A 19,968-nucleotide genomic window follows, 5' to 3' on the forward strand; every position below is an offset into this window, starting at 1 on the left:
CCAGGCCTCTCTGGGGACACGTCTCTATGCAAGCGTCTCTAATATTTCCAACAGTGTTTTTTAACTTCTTACTTTGAAATAATAGTAGACACGTTACAGAAATAGTACAGAGAGATCCTGGGTACCCTCACTGCAGCTTTTCCCCAAGGTACCGGAACTATAGTGTCAGGAAACTGACCTTGGTACAGTCTTCAGATCTTACACAGACGTCACCAATTTTCATATGAACTTGTGTTCGTGCGCGTAGTCCTATGTGATTTTTATCATTCATGTAGATTTCTACAACCACCGTGATAAGGAGATTTCAGAGGGTCTCCTTCATGCCCAAGGACATGTCCCTTCTATAGGAACACCTTCCCCTCGCTCCCTAACTTCTGGCAGTAACTTTTGTTTCATCTCTACAACCATGTCCTTTTGAGGATATGTACAAATGAACTCGTGTACTGTATAACCACATGAAGTTATCCCCCCCAACTCATAATGTTCTTGGGACCCACCCAAGATGCTGACTCTTCAAATTTTAAAAAATGGAGTAGTACTCCATCCAAATAATGTTTTCAAGGGGTCAGGGTGACAGAGATCCCCTCTAAGTTCCCCGTAGTCCTTATGTGGACTAACTGGCTGGATTGAGGAATCTTACGCTAATTAATAAAGGCATAAGAATGATATCAATTTTACATATATGTGGGTATCTTCATAAAAGAGGAAAGTTCAGGGAAAACACCAAAGCATGGTATGTGTGTATTTTTTAAACATGCTAAATCCCTGAAGAGATGATGGGAGAGCTGGGGGTCTGCACTAGGGTGGTAAATTAGGGCTGGGAGTTAGAGACACACACGGAGGCGGGTGTGGAAGCCAGTGGAAGACGGGGTACTTCAGCTTCATTGTAGCCCCGGTTATTAGTCCCTGGTGATCAAGACTATTTTTTCAGCCTTGATACGTAAAGAATATCCCTTCCCAAACAATTTATATGGCTTGCTGCATTTAGGAGAGATGAAGTTACAGCTCCTTATGTGACTTTAGCTGCAGATCACTGATGCATAAATTTGGTATGTTTTGCCTATGTCCTTCAAAAGGAATCAGAATTTGTAAAGAAAGAGAACTTCCTTCATTTTAAAAACAGTCTAATGACATATAGATAAATCCAAGTACATACTTTGACAGGAATGTCATATAGCCAGAGCATTAAGAAGTGCTACATAAGGAAACACTTACCTATTGCACATCTTCTGCAAGACTTGGGACCGTGAATATCCCGCTCTACCAAGCAACTACATTATTTTCTTCCAATGAAGCATGCTTCCTAGAGTTGCCGCTTTGAGATAGAATGCAGCAATGTCAAGTGGAACCAGGACCTTGTTCTGGGTATTCAATACATTTCATTCAAGGTCAGTGCCATTTTGAGTTACCAGTTGCCAAGGCAACAGTATTTGGTGCTATAGAAATGGATAATTGACTGAATGGATCGATGACAGGACTGTAGCTAGAGTTTCTTCATGGTACATGAGGCCTGTGTGGGAAGCTACTAAATTATTCTGACTGCATATATAAATGTTTCTGTAACGTTTGTGGCCGTCTTGAGAAAGAGAAGCAATCTGTCAACAGATAATGTTTTCTAAATAGACAATAAATGAGACTGTTATAAAAAATAAAGAAAAGAAAAGCAAGTGAGCAAGCTTGTCCCTGGAAGTCTTTATGCCTATAATTAATCCCTGGAATGAAGAAATACATTTGACACTGGAGTTTCTTCTACCTCCCCTCCCCAGTAGAGTCTTTTCACTGTCTACTGTTTAGCTTATTTCTTTTTTTGGTACTGGGAATTGAACTTGGGACCTTGGGCTTTCAAGGAAGGCAGTGGAACCACTGAGCTAAACCCCCAGGGCTACTGTTTCGCTTCTTAAATCAACTATTACCTGGGCTAATTTGAGGTTTATTGTATTTGTATGTAAACAGAATATATCTGGGATAATAAAGAAAGTTTGCAAATAGTCTTAGATGTAAAGGCAACTATTACCTATGAGTCTCTTCAATACTAGGTCACAATTGCTTAAGGCTCCACATGCACTAACATAGTAACTGCAAGCCACATGTAGCTATTTAAATGAACAGAAATTAAGTAAATTTAAATTCAGTTCCTCAGACACACTAGTCACATTTCAGGTGCTCGGGAGTCACCTGTGGTCTGTGGCAACTGTATTGGATGGTATAATGCAGACCACTTCTATCACCACAGAAAGTTTAATCGGACAGCACACGATTCTAGAACAATCTGAAATGAGTTAGCAATCCCCCCACACTTTGATTCTAAATCACCTCACTTCCCTCAGTCAAACAAGAGGAAGACATCTCCTTGATCATCTTAAATAAAATTTTTTCAACAAATAAATTTGGAATCTTATCTGTAAGCCAAGTTTTTTCTTTTCTCCATGCCAATTAGAGACCCAATGTTACTGTCTTTTACACCTGGTAGAGGAGAGGCGACCCTTACGTCCCATTACCTTGGATTCCATTGTGCCTGGAGGGAGAGTGTGTTAAAAACTATTCCACTTGAGCCATCTGGAACTTGCTTCCCACAGGCTTATGATCCAGCGACCCTCGACAGTCAGCAACAAGGTAGAGGCCACTCTAGCTGGCCAGGTGGAACGGAGTTAATAATTCATGGTGGGAGGCGGGGCTGTCACCTTACGGCTGTGGGCACCAGGGCTGCTACAGGGAGATAAGAAGTGGAAACCACACCGCTCTCGAGATTACATTACAGCCACTGCTGATCTTTGATTAGTCCCTTTAGTTGCTGACTATTGACGTAAAGGCAGGACGCTCAGGTTCAGTGCGAAAGATTAAAAATTCTCCCATCCCTAGATCCAGGTCTGTGGAATCCTGTTGAAATCACCTCATGGTTCTGTTTCGAAAACTTTATGCCCTCAAAATTCAGGGAGCCAAGTTGACTGGGAAGCTGCAAGATTCAAAATATGAAGACTTTGGCCTTTGCCACATTGACTTTATTTTAATTTTATTACTATTAATTTTCAGATGCAAAAGTGATATATGCATTCATTATTTTCATAAAATGAGAGCATATGGAAGGCAGCAATAATTATAGATGACTTTACCATGAAGCTTAGAACTTACTCTTTCTAGGCCTGGACCTATTATTTAAAATTTTATTTTTAGAGAAGGGGTCTTTCAGTCAGCTTGTGGTACACACCTGCAATCCCAGCACTCTGGGGGTCTGAGACAGGAGGATTATAAATTTGTGCCCAACCTGGGCAAATGAGAAGCTTAGCAGGAACAAGGGCTGGCGATTTGGCTAAGTATGAAGGCCCCGAGTTCAACCCTCAATACAGGAGGAGGGGAGGCAGACACAGGGAGGGAGGGACAGAGAGGGAGAGACACTCACTTGCTATGAGAGAGAGACTGGCTTGCTACGTAGCCTAGGCTGGTCTTGAACTCCTAGGATCTAGTAATCATCCCACCTTGGCCTCTCAAGAGGCTCGGACTACCAGCTTGCCTGGCTCTTACTTTTTCTATCTACAAAGTTGTGTTCTTTATCTTTAGGAAACTTCCCATGCCTCACTCACCACCATTATACAAACCAGCCCCCAGTCCTGAGCCTGCTGCTTCAGCTAATAGTGTTCTGTGCACATACATGCCTGTGCACAAGTACACTTTATATTTAGGGTGTGACCTTATGCACATATGTATGTAAGGGTATCGTGTTTTATATAAAGTTCTACAATGGATGTTTTTTCACTCCATGATACAGCTTGGTGATTTTTTTCACTTCAGTGAACATCAAATTTTTACTAGATGGTGCTTAAAATCTTAACATGCATAGATACTAAAAAGAAACAGTTTGTTACAAGAAGTTATTATCCTTTGATATTTTCAATATGATCAAAATTCTGGAAGATTAACTTTTTGGCACCCTGAGTTCTGAAAATAGCCTAGATGCCCATCAGCAGAAGAATAATGAAGTATACATTGTGTAATGGAATACAATTCAGCCACAAAGAATGAAATAATGTCATTTGCGGGAAAATGAATGGAACTGGAGACCATAAAGTTAAGTGAAATAAGTCAGAGACAAAAAGTTAATTATTGCATGGTTTCTCTTATATGAGAAACCTGAAACCTAAATAACTAAATGAAAGAGTTAAACAAAGGAGAGATGATAAGAAACGAAAAGCAGACTTGGAGTTGGAGAAGGAGATCGAGGGAGAAGAGGAAGGTAAGGATTGGAAAATGATCAAGATATGATCTACAGTATACACGTAGCAATTCCCCCAAACAAAATAGCTACAGTGTATTACAAACATGCCCTAATAAAATAATAATTTACACATATTACGAATTCACCTACTTACACAATTCAATGTTTAGAATACCAACAAGGTGGTATGATCGTCACTACAGTCTAATTCCAGAATGTTTTCATGACCAAAACCTTGCGTCCACCATCAGTCACTCCCCGTCCTGCCCATCCTCACCCTAGCCACTGCCGATACACTTTCTGTCTCTATAGATTTCACACCGTTCAGCCTCTCGAAGACCAACCCAAGCAAGCCAAGCAAGTACCCTCATCAATCACGCCGGGTGTCTACTTGGTTAGTGACCTATAGCTTCCCCCAGGCCAATATCCTCAATCAGGTCACACTTGAAACCTTGCTTTTCTCTACCACTGAATTTTCCCACTTTTGAGTTGCTGCCAAAATGTGTGTACCATGACTGACTCTCTTGATTTGAATGAAATGTTTTTTGCTTATTTTCATGTAGTTGATCTTTATTTATTTCCACAATGGCTAGCATCACTCAGCCATTTCATTTAATTTTTACAGAAGAGGACAAATTTCAGAAATTCTTACCAAATGTACTAAACATGTATGATAAATTATCTACAGAAGATGTCTTAGTGGAAATGTTTCAACCATGGGGGAATTTGAAAGCTATAAAAATTGATCTTTATTTTGTTCAATAAGGCCTCAGGTAGTGCAAGTACTCTAACCATTGAAGTGATAACAACAGCTCTAGGTAAAAATGTTACATAATCACGGGGAAGCCTTTCTTGTCCCTAAAAATCATATATAAAGTGAAAAAGTACCACAACCAAGCCAGTCTCTTATGGAAAAATACAAAACGTTTTGAAAGCCTTCTATACACGTAAGCATCATAACAGGAACACTCTTTCTCAAAAGGACAAAGTTTTATCCAATCGACTTTAAAAAGCAATGGAAGGCTATAGGGCAAGAGGCCCAAGAGCTTGGAAATCTAACAAGCTAGGTACGAGGTCAGTCTCTCTTTCTTCTTAGGTGAGTGGCTTTGGAAAACTACCCGAGCCTTGAGAAGCCTCAGTTTTCATATCTGCTAAATGGGAGTGAATGATATTGGGTTGTCTCTGGAGTGAATGAGGTTATCAGCCCACAAAGCCTAACATCATTACACCACTGGGTGGAAGGTGAGATAATGTCAGCCTCTCCCATTCAATAAGAAATGATTATACAAGAGACTCAGAAACACCCACTGAGGAGCAGAAAATGCAACACTAGTAGACGAGTCAAGAATACAAATAATAGACAAGAGAAAAGACGAACAAAGAGCTCTTGGTGTTGCAAGACCCATATGGAGCCTTCAAGCAGGAGGGGTAATTTGAAATAGTCTTTGAAGGATGATGTGAGAATGCTTTTTAGGCAAAGAGAAATAAAAAATGGCAGAAAAATCAGCAATGTTTAGCTTTGGGTGGAGTACAGGGTACTTAAGAGACTGACTAGACAGGAAGGTACTAACCAGTCTGCTGCGCTCCTTCATAAAGTCTTTCATGACTAGAGCCCCATCTCTCTTTTCCCTTAACTTCATGCTGCAACCAGCTGAGCCCTAATGTGGCATGCTTGCTTGCCTTGTTTTTTTTAGGAATCAAACCCTTCCCTGGTGGCCAAGCATACGGCTGACCAAGGAGAAACTACATTTCTCCACATGCCTTGCAGTAATATTTGGTTCTCACCAATGGAACCTGAGCAGAAGTAATGCGTGTACTTTCTGTATCCCTTTCCTTAAAGGGACATTGTTTGGCTTCTACCCCTCATTTTTCCAATTCTTAGGGGCTGGATTGCATACTTGGTACAAACTGATTTTGACCATGCAGATAAAGAGGCCTCCAGGAGAGAGCAGAGCTACAAAACAGAAGAACTCTGGTATCCCAGATAGTCTTGTAGAACAGACATCATACACTGAGCTACTCATCTACCTGTGTGTTAATGGGAGAGGGAAATAGCTTCTAACTTCCTTCCTTCTGATAGTTATTGTATTTTCTATTGTTTGACCTTCCACATCCCCAATTTCATGTAAGGCAATGCCTCCATGCTTCAAAGAATTCTCAGAACCTAGAACAATGCTCCACTCCTGACCACAGCAATTGGTCCAAGAATGGGCATATGACCCACGCTTGGCCAATGAAAGCTCTGCATCACCTCTGACCACAGTGATTGGTCTGCAAGAGGGCTAAGTGACTCATGCCAACCTAACAATAGTTCATTCTGAAATGCTTTGAATTATTGGGAGGAAAAAAAGCTCTATTTTCTTCATGGAGAGTGCTAAATGGTAGGAAGTTACCCTGTGGTACCCGGAGGCCATCTTAAGGAGGGAAGCACTCAGAAAATAAAGTCACTAGAGACTAGAGCTGAGAGAGTGCAAGACCCAGCTGTGATGTGAGTACTGAATCCCTGGACCCAGCCAAGCTTTTTCAGCAGTGTGACCTAACACTCAGCAGTTTAACCTGGATTTTTGTCCCTTGCAACTGATAGTCTCAGTGAATAAAGATGAAGTTCCAGAGGATGCAGTGACAAAGGCTGGATAGGAAGGAAGTCGGACAGGCGAAGTGAGAAGGGAGAGAGGACTGAGTTACACAGGGAAAGTCGAGGGCTCAGTGGTGGCAACCTGTGGCACGAGTGTTGTTTTTCTTTTCTTTTTTTATTTTTATTTTTTATTTATTTTTTTTTTTTTTTAATTTTTTGGTACCGGGGATTGAACTCAGGACCTTGCTTTTGTGAGGCAGGTGTCAGAACCACTGAGCTAAATCCCCGGCCCTTTTCTTTTCTTTTTTTAAGAGCAGGAAGCTTTACCGGGAAACAGGCATGGGGGAATAAGAAGAGCTGCTGGGAGTCAGGAGGGGTCCCACATGGGTTGCCTGAATATTGCTTTTCTTTTAAGACAAAACATGTTAACGTATGAGTTGTTCTGTATAAACTAAAACTTCAGCATTCAGGTTTAAACACAGCGTTGGCATTTTGTGATTAATAAATGGGTTTTGGGTTGCAGTTTGGGCATTCGTCTCTAAAAGGTTCACCATCACTGGTTTAGGGGACTGGAAGATGCTTCTTAGGGGTTGAGAAGTAGAAAAAAATGATGTGAGAGACAACATCAAAGGAGAAGATAATGGATTCTCATTAGAAGAGTCAGGGATCATAAATGTTTCACTTAATGGTTTTAAAAATTAAGAGGCTTTCAGAAGAAATAATGTTGTACTTAGAAAATCTATGACTGTGTATAAAAACCTGTGCAACTGAGGAGAGCTCAGCAGTGTGGTTGAATGCAAGATAAATACATGAAACAATTTGGCTATACATTTTCTAGTGAAAAACAGAAAGAAAGTATTATCTATATAGATAATAAAATATAAGCTCAGACATAAAAAGAAATCGACGTTAGCCTTATAAAGTGCAAAGCAATGCTGAGCGATAAAAAGATGGCTTGAATACTCATTGAAAAGTTAATATTACAAATTATCAAAATGTTGTCAATTGTTTAATTAATATTCAGTTACATTTAATGTAATTACATATGTAAAGGTATTAAAATTGACAAAACATTATTAAGTTTGTGAAGGAATAAACATGCTAATAGCTAAGGAAAAAGATTAATATTTGTCCTACCTAGATAAAAAAATTTCATTCTACAAGCCTAGTGTGGTGGCACACACCTGCAGTCCTAGCACTCCAGGAGGCTGAGACAGGAGAGTCACAAATTTGATCCAGACTGAACAGTAAACAACTCAGGGAGACCCTGTCTTAAAAAAAAATAAAAATAATAAACTGCTGGGGAGGGAGCCTAGCGTGAAGGCCCAAGGTTCAATTCCCCATACCACACACAAAACTAAAACAAATAAAACTTATTCTACAGCTCTGAAAGTTCTATAATGTTTTTCTATATAATTGGGTGCTCCAGAATACTATAGATGAAAAACTGTTAAGTTGCTCAGTTAAGTCAGTGAATGGTCAGATGTATGACTTGAACACTGGCTAGCAAAATTGGTATTTAGTGATGAACTGTACTCCAGGCTGAGGCAGGGACTAGACTGATGGCTCTTCATGTCTGGATTGCGTGAATGTTCATCATGACATCCAGAAAGGCTACAGAAGCCAGGTAGATTCTCATATGCAATCACCCATGTGCTTTTCAAAGAGTGTTTCTGGAGGGCCTACTATGTGCTGTGTATAAGGAACACGGCAATGAGCAAACGGATGGGATGTCTGAGCTTAGAAACTCATAGTCCTACAGGTCCAGCACTACGGTGAGGAACAAGAGATAATCACCTTGGATGCAAAATTTAATGCAGGATAATAAAAACTTCAGTAATTCTATTTGTGAGCTTGGGCTGCCAAAACAATATATTATTAACTAAGTGACTTAAAAAGTAGAAATGAATTTTCCCACAGCTCTGGAAGTTGGAAAGTCAAAGATCAAGGCTGCTGATTTCGTTTCTCATGAGGGCTCTTTGCCTGGCTTGTAGGTAGCCACCTTCTTCCTTGGTCGTCACATGGCTTATTCAAAGAACTTTTTTTCATTAAGAAAGTGCATACTTCAGAAGAAAGGGGGCCAGAGACAGAGACAGAGAAGGAGGGAGAGACAGAGATTTCTGGTGTCTCTTGTTATAAGGTCACTAGTCGTATTAGATTAGGGTCCACCCCTTACGCTCTCATTGACCCTCTTTACAGGCCCTATGTCTAAACACAGTTGAGGTGGGCTTAGGACTTTGACGGAAGATGGTGGTGAGAAGGGTAAGTCACTGTGAAATGCTGGGTCAGATCATGGTGGAAACCCATCCCATCTCGGGAACTTTTAATTATATAAGCCCGATTGTAACTGAAAGACTTCTAACTGATAAAATGGGCAACATCTGATGGTAGAGAAGCTGACATTTTATCTCAGCTGAAACTTCACTTCAATATATTTACTTTGAGAATAGAGAAAATGTTCTGGGTGCATGCATTTGGAGGTCAAGGGCCTCTAACTTGACTCCAACCAATTCCTTGTTTCACTCTACTTCCCTGCTCATACCCAACTTAGTTGTTTAGGTCAGTAGCAGCTCTTGGGGTGTGAACGACACTTTAAAGACAGGTCTCCCTTCATCTGATGATGGCATCATTTCTGTTGGACTCATGGCGGCAGCAGCCAGGGCTGACGCAGTGAACCATTCCACATGCATGGACCAGTGGGACCAGGTCCAGGAGTGATTCCTAAAACTGACAGCAATGTGTAACACCAGACCAGGAGGCCATCTGTAACATCCTGACATGTTTTTTTTAGCAGTCCACAGTCCAAGACCAACAGGCATCATCTCTACACACTGTGGCAAAATATAGCTGTTCTGTTCCATCTGCAAAAGGACAAGCTACTTGAGACCCCACTAAGTTGTCCACTACCTGATTTAATGCTTACTGTATGTTTCTGTGTATAAACTCTGCAGTATAGCACTTGGATACATATCTTGGACACACGTGGACTTTGAGAAAGACAGTACCCTATTTCAACTCTCCATCAAGGAACAGTAAACAAGATAGTGGGATCTTAGAGAAAGGTTAGACAAATACATCTATAGAAAACAGAGCCCAGGAATAGAGCCACATAAATATATCCAACCGATGTATAATAAAGGAATAAAAGCAAAAATAATAGGACCAAAGGCATTTTCAGCAAATAGCACAGTAGCACTCAAGACAACCTTGTTATCAAGCAGACCAATGTATCGGGAGTAAGAGTCTCAGAGAGAAAGGAGAATAAACTAAGGAAGAAAAATACTCATAGAAATAATGGCTGAAAAAGTACACTTGTGATATAAAACACTGATCTACAGATTCCTCTCTGCAAATAAAAACTGACACACCCATTCCTAGCCACAAAGCAAACTATGCAGAGGGGGAATCTTAAAAAGTGAATGTTATAATAATTTCACCAGAGAAATAAGTACAAAAACTGCAACAGATCTCGAAAAGATATTTTATCTTCTGAATCAATGACAATTAAAATGTAGAACTCTGATAACTTTTATACACACACACACATATTCGCCCACAAACACATCCACACTTTGACAAATCAATCCAGTATTTCAAGTCTAAGAATGAAAGTTTTCTTATCATTCTAAAGCCTTTGTTTAGTACTTCTAATTGGGTGGTAGGACTGGCAGCACATATTCTCAGGCTTTCTTTATGAGTATGTTCACTTTTTCTTTATTATTAAAGGATAGAGGCAGGGCGTGGTGGCGCACGCCTGTAATCCCAGCACTTGGGAGGCTGAGGCAAGAGGATCGCTGTGAGTTGAGACCAGCCTGGGCTACACAGTGAGTTCCAGGTCAGTCTCAACTACATAGTGAGACCCTGTCTCAAAAAAAATTGAGACCAGTGGGCTACACAGTGAGTTCCAGGTCAGTCTCAACTACATAGTGAGACCCTGTCTCAAAAAAACAAACAAACAAAAAAACAAAAACAAAAACAAAAACAAAAAAAGGATAGATTTTCTGAGCGAGGAATCTTTGGCTGAAAATTTTTTCCCTTTAACCTCCACTGTCTTCCTTCCAGGTTTCTGAGTGGATGACAACCACTAATCTCATCACTGTGCCCTTGTACAGGAAGAGAAATTTTTCTTGGTTGCTGTTAAAAAGACTTTCTATCGGAACACAGTGAAATTCATTGTAAAAGGTATACAAGATTTTTACTCCAAACTCACTGCTACTTAAGTATACAAGAAGTACCAGTTCTGCCTGAATTAAGGCAATGCCACGAGTGTACTCCGGGAAAACTGAAGTTGCAGAAAGAGAAGACCCAGAGTAATCCAGAGTGGGGTAATCTCTGTGCAATACCACAATGCCAGAGACAACTCCACATTTGCAAAGCTACATACTGTGTGACAGGAGTTCAGGCGGAACCCCCCAAGGAAGTAGTGACACCTCGGTTTCAGGGGGACAACCCTGTCAGGGGGAGTCTTCTACTGGCCTTGATCAGAAAGGCCCAGGCAGGAAGGTAGAGGACGGGCAGGGTGGGGCCTCTTCCCTCCCCATGCTCTTTATTTGTTTGTTTTGAGACAGGGTCTCACTATGTAGTTGAGACTGACCTGGAACTCATGTGTAGCCCAGGCTGGTCTCGAACTCACAGCAATCCTCCTGCCTCAGCCTCCCGAGTGCCAGCATTACAGGCTTGCGCCACCACACACGGCTCCCCATGTTCTTTGTGATGAGACCAGAGCCGTGTGGTGCAGGCCTGGCAGTGCTCCCCAGTCTCTAAGGGAATTCTCAGGACATTTCCGATGACAGTTTCTTTTTCTTTTAAAAAGTGTTCATGGTACATGGGTGAGCTCAAGTTCCATATCTTGGTGAAGGATGTCATCCTTGCCTTTGGGCGTGGACTGGTGGACTCCATTCCTGTCATTTCCAGACAAATCCATCCTACTCCCAAAAGAGGGAAAAATAACATTGGAAAGGTAAGGAACTCTTGGCCAGATCGCAACAGACAATGATTCTCTTTTGTCCTTTTGTAAGTCAGTAGACACTCGCAAGAGGGAAATCTAGAATGCCATTCTTTTGGGACAGGTCACAGGGCAGGGTGCAGGTGGGCACTGGGACATCTGTCAGAGACTCAGACCATCTGTGCGGTGGTGCTGGAGGTGACAGAGTGAAATCAAATACTGTGACCCAGCGGCCAAGAGCTTGGGACCTCTGGAAAGGAAAGGCCCTGAGCACAGGCTCATCAGTCCCGTGGGCATGGCCCATAGGCCTCTGGACCTAGCTTCTAGGTGCTGGGCTGTGCTGAACCTGAGGGCCTCCGTGAGAGGCTGCAGATGCCTCTGGCCCCCAGAAGCAGAATCCTCCCTGGCACCTGAGATGCACAGGGAGATTGGAGCTTCCTGAGAGGAGGAACTATGACTGAAGATTCCCATTGTGTGGGAAATTTTGTTATTTTCCGAAAGAGAGAAAAAAAAATTAGCTACTTGAGGAATGAGCACTTGTTTGTTAGAGGTAGAAAGTCCTACTATTTAGGAACATATGGAGTCTGCATTTTCTAGGGAGAGGAGAGGGAGAATTGGGGCTAGGCCTCACTTTCTGTCTTGTCTCTTAGCTCCCTACGGAGAAGAGGAGGAACAAGAGCAAGGAGAGCTGCTCAAAGGTAAAGCTCTGTCTCTCAAATTGCCCTCAACTGTTCCTCAGCTAAAAGGCCCACATCTCCATGGATATCAGTGGGGGAGGCCTGAGAGGGAAACTCCTGGGAAGGATTTCTGAGGGGGACATTTCCTAGGCCCTGTGCTGGGCCAGAGTTTGGGTGATATCCAGGAGGGGACAGGGAGGGTCATGGTGAAGCAATACTGCCTGATCTAGAGGTGGGACCTCCAGGTCTCAGGACGGACAAGCTGCTTTGTTCTGCTGGAGCAGACTCCAGTTTGAGATGATCTGTCCTTTGTCCCCCTAAAAGCTGGTTGTGAGGACCATGGTGCTTGGTGCATGTGGAAGGACCTTGTAAATGATAAAATGCAGCCCTTCCCCGTACCTTGGTATCACTGTCAGTGTTTGGTGGCCTTTGACACTGATGGCGGCCTCCAAGTCTTCTCTTGCATGGTGTCCACAACATTCATTCTACTTAGCATCTTGTAAGATCCCAGGCCCCTCCCTCTCTGCCATAACCTAGTTTGCATATCCAGTTTATAGAGTGCGCCTGTAGGAAGTGGTGACTCAGGATGAAGCTTTATCTCTGCAAGGATTAGGATCTTTACACCCTGGGGTCCTCCTTCCTACCAGGATCTATGCAGTCAGTTGAGGGATGTGGCTGGAGCCAGAGGGAGACTCCACACTGGGTGGCTTGTTACTAAAGCCATTGGAGGAGAGCAACAAGGGCTTTCTGAAGTTGGGGTGTGGGCACTGCAGGGGTTGTGAGCCACAGGTACCACCACTGCCTGTCTCCTGGCTGCAGCTTGTGCCTCCTGACTCCTGAAGGTTCCTACAGCAGCTCTGGGACAAGGGACGATGTGAAAACGCCTCAAGGGAGGCACACCAAGGCCTGCTAGAGGCCACCCACCACACAGATACTAGGTAGAAGATCCTTCTCCTAGAACTTTGTCCCCATCACTTTCAGCAGCTCCTGGGACCCAGCACCCTGTGCCTCTGGTGGTAACTCTATCAACAGATCATCAGAAGGACACCATGGTTGGATGAAGATCCCACAAAACTCCCTTCTCAGGAACTCCTATTTGCTATCTCTCATCACAGCCATCTCAGGCTCTGACAGCTCTCACTGCTCCATTTCCTTCCTCTTCTGGTGGAGGGCAACTAACAGCATTTGTGTTTCTCCACCTGGGCACCCAGCAAATCCCAGCAAATACATCTTTCTTAATGTTTTGTCATGGAGCAACGCCACCTGCTGGACACCACCTGCTGGCATGTAGAGGTTGGGGCCTCTGTTTCATTAATCCCAAAGTCTAGAAGCTATTGGTGATGGTATTCACCGGCAAAGTACTAATAATGTGGAAGGATCAAGAAGAGGAGAGGCTCTTTGTCCACCCAATGAAGCCAGACTATTCTCTGGAGACTCTGTGTACGTGTTAAGGTCACTAGGTGACAAATGAGACACCTTTACCTAGCCCTTCTGGAACCCGAAAGACAAACCCGAGCTGTTTTCCAGCTCTCAGCAGCTCTCTTCCTACATAGTGTCATGGGACCATTAAGAACAAGAACGCAGGCAGCTCCTTGGGGATCTGCTGCATTTTCACAGTGAGTTCCTTGTGGCTACTGCCTGAGTCTGTAAGCCGTGTCCCCCTTCACAATTTAAACGTATAAAATTCCATGAAGTTCCAAATCCATTTCCGACTTCAACCTCAGGCTGAAGAGCCACTATAGCTTTTCTAGTCTTGGCCTTCACACCCATCATGTGGCCCAGCCCCAACTGCTGACATAAAACTTGCTTCATTCTCTGCTTTAGGTTGAGACTCGAGTCCAAGTTGCATGCTCTCTCTCAAACCTACTACTTCTTTTTTCATCCCAGATTAAGGTCTGTACAACAACTTGCATTACCTCTCAGCATAAGGCACAGTCTTTTCTTTCAATACAAAACCATCATGTGGAATGGTTCTTGCAGAATCACTTGAAATACCTCATCTTTGAGCTCCAAAATTCTCAGGAAGCCCTCAGCCAACCCATTCTCAGCCTTCCGCAGGGCAGCTAGACCTCCTAGATCTTTAAGTTTCCCTCCATCCTGAGACAGCCTCAGGACAGATTCCCAGGGAAGTATCAGGACCAGGACAAGCACAGGACAAGCATGGCCTACCCAGCCTACCCAGCCCTTAGCACCTGCTTCTGAAAGTAGCAAGGGTGTACAGCAGAGGAGACCTTTTCTCACATGTGAAGTTTACTACCAGAAAAAAACATAACACAACTAGAAGAAAATTTTGTGTCCTGTGAGCACATCCTGTGTATGTTAATTTCTTCTTCCGGTCAAGATATCTACTGCTTCCTAAGCATGTGTTTTCTCCTCAAAGGGAGTGGCTCCTGTCTGTGTCCTGCTAGGTGTGGAAAGCATCTGGCTTTGTTCAGAGAAGGATCTAGAAGGGACAGAGCTTGCAGGGAAGTGACAATAGCATTGAGGTCACACCCTCACTTTCCACAGGGCCCATAAAGGGTTCATCATTTGGTCATTACAGAAACCAACAACAGAAACCACTGGGACATGTCAGGAATCCCGACCCTACAAAGACCACCCCGAGACCAAGGCCAGCCTGAACTGCATAGCAAGACCCATCTCAAAAAACCCAACGCCCCAAATAACACATTAAAATATTGTTTATTTTGGTGACTGAGAGTTTTGGGGGCCCCTTAAGCTTTGCAGCTCAGATAAGTAGTTTATTTGCCTCACCCCAGCCCCAGACCCGCTGAGATACAGAGCTCACTCTATTAAAAAATCAGAAGTAGATTAAAAAAAATCACAATGTGGATGAGGTTATTTATCTGATGGGTTTCTTCCACACTATGAAAGGAATTCTCCACAATATTATAAACAACAACAAAAACAAAAACAAAGCAGACACCACTTAAACCTCTCCTCATCTAAAAAAAGAAAAAAAATGTGTACCCGATGTTGTAAAAACTGCTTTTTAGCAGTTCAGTTTTTATTGAAAATGTTCCAAAAAGAGGTTTGGTCAAAAAGATCAAAGCCATGTCATTATCATCCAACCTCTCAGATTCTTCTGTGTCCTTGCCTTCCTCCCCTCAGCTGGGCAGGGCAGGACCTGCTGGTATGACCCAAGCTGCCGGAACAGGCCAGCTGTCCCTACACTGCAGATGAGGTGCCAAGCGCTGACGCATAGCTGCTTTCATGAGGGCGTTGGTCTTGTCCCCCATGGTCACCTCATGGTGCAGAAGGACCGGAAGTGGATGCCGGTGAGCTCAGTTGTGGAGGCCATGTTGCAGGCCCTGGGCTCAGTGCACGATGAAGGGAGGTCTTCACCCCACCCTCGCCTTAGCTGCCTGGGAAGAACCTAGCATCCCCTGGCATCCTGCCGGCAGTTGAGGGAAGGGCAGAAAATGCTTTCATTTGCCACACAATTTCCTAACCCACTCAACTTCCAAGAGACCATGAGGGAACAGAAGACTAAATAATATAATGCATAGAAACTCCAAATGTTTTCCAATGAATGAATATAAAAAGGAATGAAGTTTTGATATATGCTACAAGGTGTATCAATCTTGGAAGATTTGTGCTAGGTAAAATAAGACACAAAGACAGACACAAATAATGTTGTGTTATTCTAGTTATGGGAAATGCCCAGAACAGGCAAATCCATAGAGATAGAAGCTAGATTAGTGGTTTCCATGGCCTAAGGAGAGAAGGGAAGGGGGAATGGCTGGTAACAGGTACAGAGATTCTTTGGGGGGCTATGTTCTGGAATAGTAGTGATGATTTCACACTTTTGTGAATTTCACAGTTGTGTGAAACCTGCTAAACTGTATGCTTTAAAAGGGCAGATTTTATGGTATATGGATATCGTAATGAAGTTATTAGGAAAACAATCATGAACAGGGAAGAAAAACTGATCCCAGAACTAACAAGAAAGCTAAATGTAAGGGGAGGTTGGGCAGGTAGCTCAGAGGCTAGACACTTGCCTAGTAAAGGAAAAAGGAGAGGCAATGTCTGCAAATGAAACAGAGACTTAAAGATAGATACACAGGCAAGATAACATTCTGCCAAAAAAGAAAAGCAAGCTTGATGTGAATTGCAGTGGTTTAAGCCAGCACTTTCATGGATCTGATCCTGTAACTTCTCCAACTGAAGAAAAGTGGACCAGAACATCTATTTCCTAGGGTTGGTAGGAGGGTTCAGGAGGGCACACACATAGACCCAGGAACCCAGCAGGATCTCAATCAACTCTGTCTATACCTCTGTGATCCCAGTTCATCTGTTAGATGTGAACAAGGCAGTGGGGACTCGACTGGATGAGCAAAGGTAGAAAGAAGAAAACACCAGCAGAGACTGGTGCCCACTGAGACAGAGAGGAAACCAACATATGAACAAATGAGAGAAAGTGATGGATATGTAAGTGGTCTGCAAGAGCCTCTAGGTACCACATGAATTTTAAAACATGTTTTCTTTTTTTGTAATTAACCAATGTAAAGAAAACCTTGATGGAATCAGGATGTAATACAAACTGTGGTGACCTGCATATAAAATCTGGCATTAAACTGGGCCTTTGGGGGAACATTTGTACATAAATGTATGCAAGAAGGTCTGCACCAGTATACATGTGGCAGCCGACTGGTGACCTCCACAGGAGGGGACACAAGGGTGACCCAGAGAGGGCACACAGAGAGCTCTCAGCCCTCCAGTCTCAGGGGAGCCCTACGTGAGAACAGCTGCTGTGAGCAGGGACGGAGAAACCTTGTTGCCCAAGGCAGGACCCCTTCTAAAATGCCGTAAGCCTGGCACAAAGTGAAAGCCTGGCTGGAAGGGCTGCCCGGAGGTCGGGGGCGGCCTTCTCTCTCTTGCTCCTGGCTCTGTCTGCTACTTGAACGTTCTGGTTTCCTGGTGGACAACCATCTTGCCTGGTGTGTACGATTCCATTCACACCACCACAACAGGAAGGGTAAGAGTAAATAAAAGAGGGGTGCTCGGTCTATGCCTGCTCAGGAAGCTCTGGGACATCCCTTGTGTGTGAATCTCCTTTTTCCACAGGGATCCATTTCTGTGGAGGCCCAAACCCACAGACAGTACCCACCTCCATGTGACACGTATTTTCCCTCTATATATGTAATAATGATAAAGTTTTGTGTGTGATGAGGCACAGTAAGAGACTGACCATAGCAATCAGTAACAGCAATTATACTAATGCACTGAAATAAAATTTATTTTAACTCGAGTGTGATGACGCACAGCTGTAAAGCCAGCACCCTGGGAAGCTGAGGCACGTTTGAGCCCCGCCCAGCAGCTTAGTAACTTAGCAAGACCTTGTCTCAATAAAGAAAAAAGAGCTGGGGGTGTAGCTCAGTGGGAAGGTCTTGGGTTCAATACCCAGTAAACACACACATACACACACACACACACACACATTATTTGAAACTTATGAGTTATTTATTTCTGAACTTTTCCATTTAATATCTTTTGGATAAAAATTGACTTTTGGGTAACTGAAACCCCAGAAAGAGCTACTGCAGCTAAGGGGGGGCTGACTATGCATCATATAGGGAGTGCGTCGTTCAAAGGATTCACCTCAAATCTGATGCATCTTCTGGGGATGAGAGATTTCTCAAGGAAACAGGAGGAGGTAACAGAAAATCTGTCAGGTTGGGCTGTGTCTACACCCTCGGATTACAAGAAGTTGAAAAGCATGAAGAATGAGACAAAAACAACTCATCTCCAACAGTCACACAGGAGCTGCCCTTGAAAACTGAGCCTTCTCTGATCCTTGCATTCTTGGAGGGCCTTCACAGGCCTATTTACAAACTAAAAGAGAGGGCTTATTTGCCATTTCGGAGGGTTTAAATATTAGGGAAGCTGGGACAACGCAGATCCCAGGACCTTCACACTGTGCCACATTCACAGCCCTGCGCTCCCTCCCTCCCTCCCTCCTTCCCTTCCCTCCTTCATTCCATCCATCCATCCACCCAAGACAAGGTCCCCCTATGCGGCACAAGTTGGCGTCAGACTCTTTAAGTCACCTAGGCCAGTCCTAAACTTGTGATCTTCCCGAGAGTGGGGATGACAGGCATGTCCCAGCACAACCAGCTAACAGCCCAAACTCTTAGAAAGCAGTATTAGAAACCGGGGGTGGTGACGCACACTTGTCACCCTAGTGCGCTGAAGTCTGAGGCAGGAGGATTTCAAGTTTGAGTCCAACCTGGACTACTTATGAGAAGCCCTCCAAGGTGTGGGGGGGTGGTGCTGGGAATTTACCTCATTGCAAAGGCCCCGGGTTCTCTCACCCAGCACCTCCACCCCTACAAAATATAATCAATCAGTACATCAAGTTTCAGTGGTTCGCACTGAGGCAGGAGGATCTCAAGTTCAAGGTCAGCCTTGGCAATTGAGCAATATTCTGTCTAAAAATAGAAATAGAAAGGGCTGGGGATGTAGGTTAGCAGTAGAGCCCCAGGCACTCGATTCAATCCTTACACTGAGAAATCCACAGTGGAGACAGACATTGCCATGGATTTTCTACAGCAGATTTCACATCAAGATAAACCTAAAAGGTACCAATAAATTTAATGGGGGGGGAGAACTACAAAAGGAACGAAGGCTTAGATATCAGATATTACCTATTTTATAGTCAGTTGGAAAAATTAGCAAAAACGAATCCCTTTAAACAAGGAACATTTATCCACGCCTAAATGCCCACAATGCCACTGAAATGTACTTAGGTGAGCAATCTACTAAGAATTGTAAAATTCTTGTGTGTGTGTGTGTGTGTGTGTGTGTGAGACACTGAGGATTGAAGCTAGGGCCTTCACACTGAACTAGATTATCTCTAACCCTTTTTTATTTTGAGAGAGTCTCGATAAACTGCTGAGGTTGGGCTCAAATTATCCTCTTGCCTCAGGGATTACAGGCATGTCCCACCACACCTGGCTGTTCACGACCTTTGAAAGAAAAATTTACAAGACCACTACCCAGACACCAAAAGCCCCCTTGAAACAAAAATAAACAGTCTCAATTTAATTAATGATTTTTAACTTAACAGCCTAAGACTGCAACTTTAAATAATGATGGAGGGGGGGAAAGGGTAGAAAATACTGTGATTTCTTGGAAATCTTCTAATGCGGTCTCACTTTGAACCTTCAAGAAAATACCTAGGCACAATCTGCATAAACCTGGTGTGCTTCCTTCCAGAGCTATGGGACCCAATTAAAAATAATGAGGCCTGCCTCCGACTGCCAGAGCCAATTGGAGGTAATGAGGACTGACTGGTCCTGCGGTAGATTTACTTTTCTCTGACGGATAAACTGGGACAGGGGTCTTGGTAGGGGTCCCCGGGATAGGCCTGGCCACAAAGTGTGGGTCACTCGAGCTCATGAAGCCCTACGATTTCAGTGACTAAACAAGGAAGTAAGAAGCATCTCAGTTCTCAAAGCATGGAGATAACCCTGCAATTTGTGCACCTGTCCACTCCCTGTACCCTACCACATTCAGATAAGATAGTGTTTCCCTGGTGGTCTGCCTCTTGCTAGGAAAA

General features: G+C 43.4%; 1 protein-coding gene and 1 long non-coding RNA gene across 2 annotated transcripts in view; one reads left to right on the top strand and one right to left on the bottom strand.

Moving 5' to 3' along the window:
- The window catches only part of Myo1h (myosin IH), a 130,113-nt gene that overhangs the window by 70,396 nt on the left and 39,749 nt on the right, over positions 1 to 19,968 (bottom strand). The gene's annotated exons all lie outside the window — the stretch shown is intronic.
- On the top strand, positions 11,690 to 13,421 carry LOC104848152. The gene is made up of 3 exons (XR_776329.1): positions 11,690 to 11,745; positions 12,381 to 12,428; positions 13,389 to 13,421. It is a non-coding gene; the product is annotated as an uncharacterized LOC104848152 (long non-coding RNA).

This window comes from Fukomys damarensis, unplaced genomic scaffold, assembly GCF_012274545.1.
Source record: "Fukomys damarensis isolate Sample0158 unplaced genomic scaffold, DMR_v1.0_HiC HiC_scaffold_12, whole genome shotgun sequence".
Classification (NCBI taxonomy): Eukaryota; Metazoa; Chordata; class Mammalia; order Rodentia; family Bathyergidae; genus Fukomys; species Fukomys damarensis.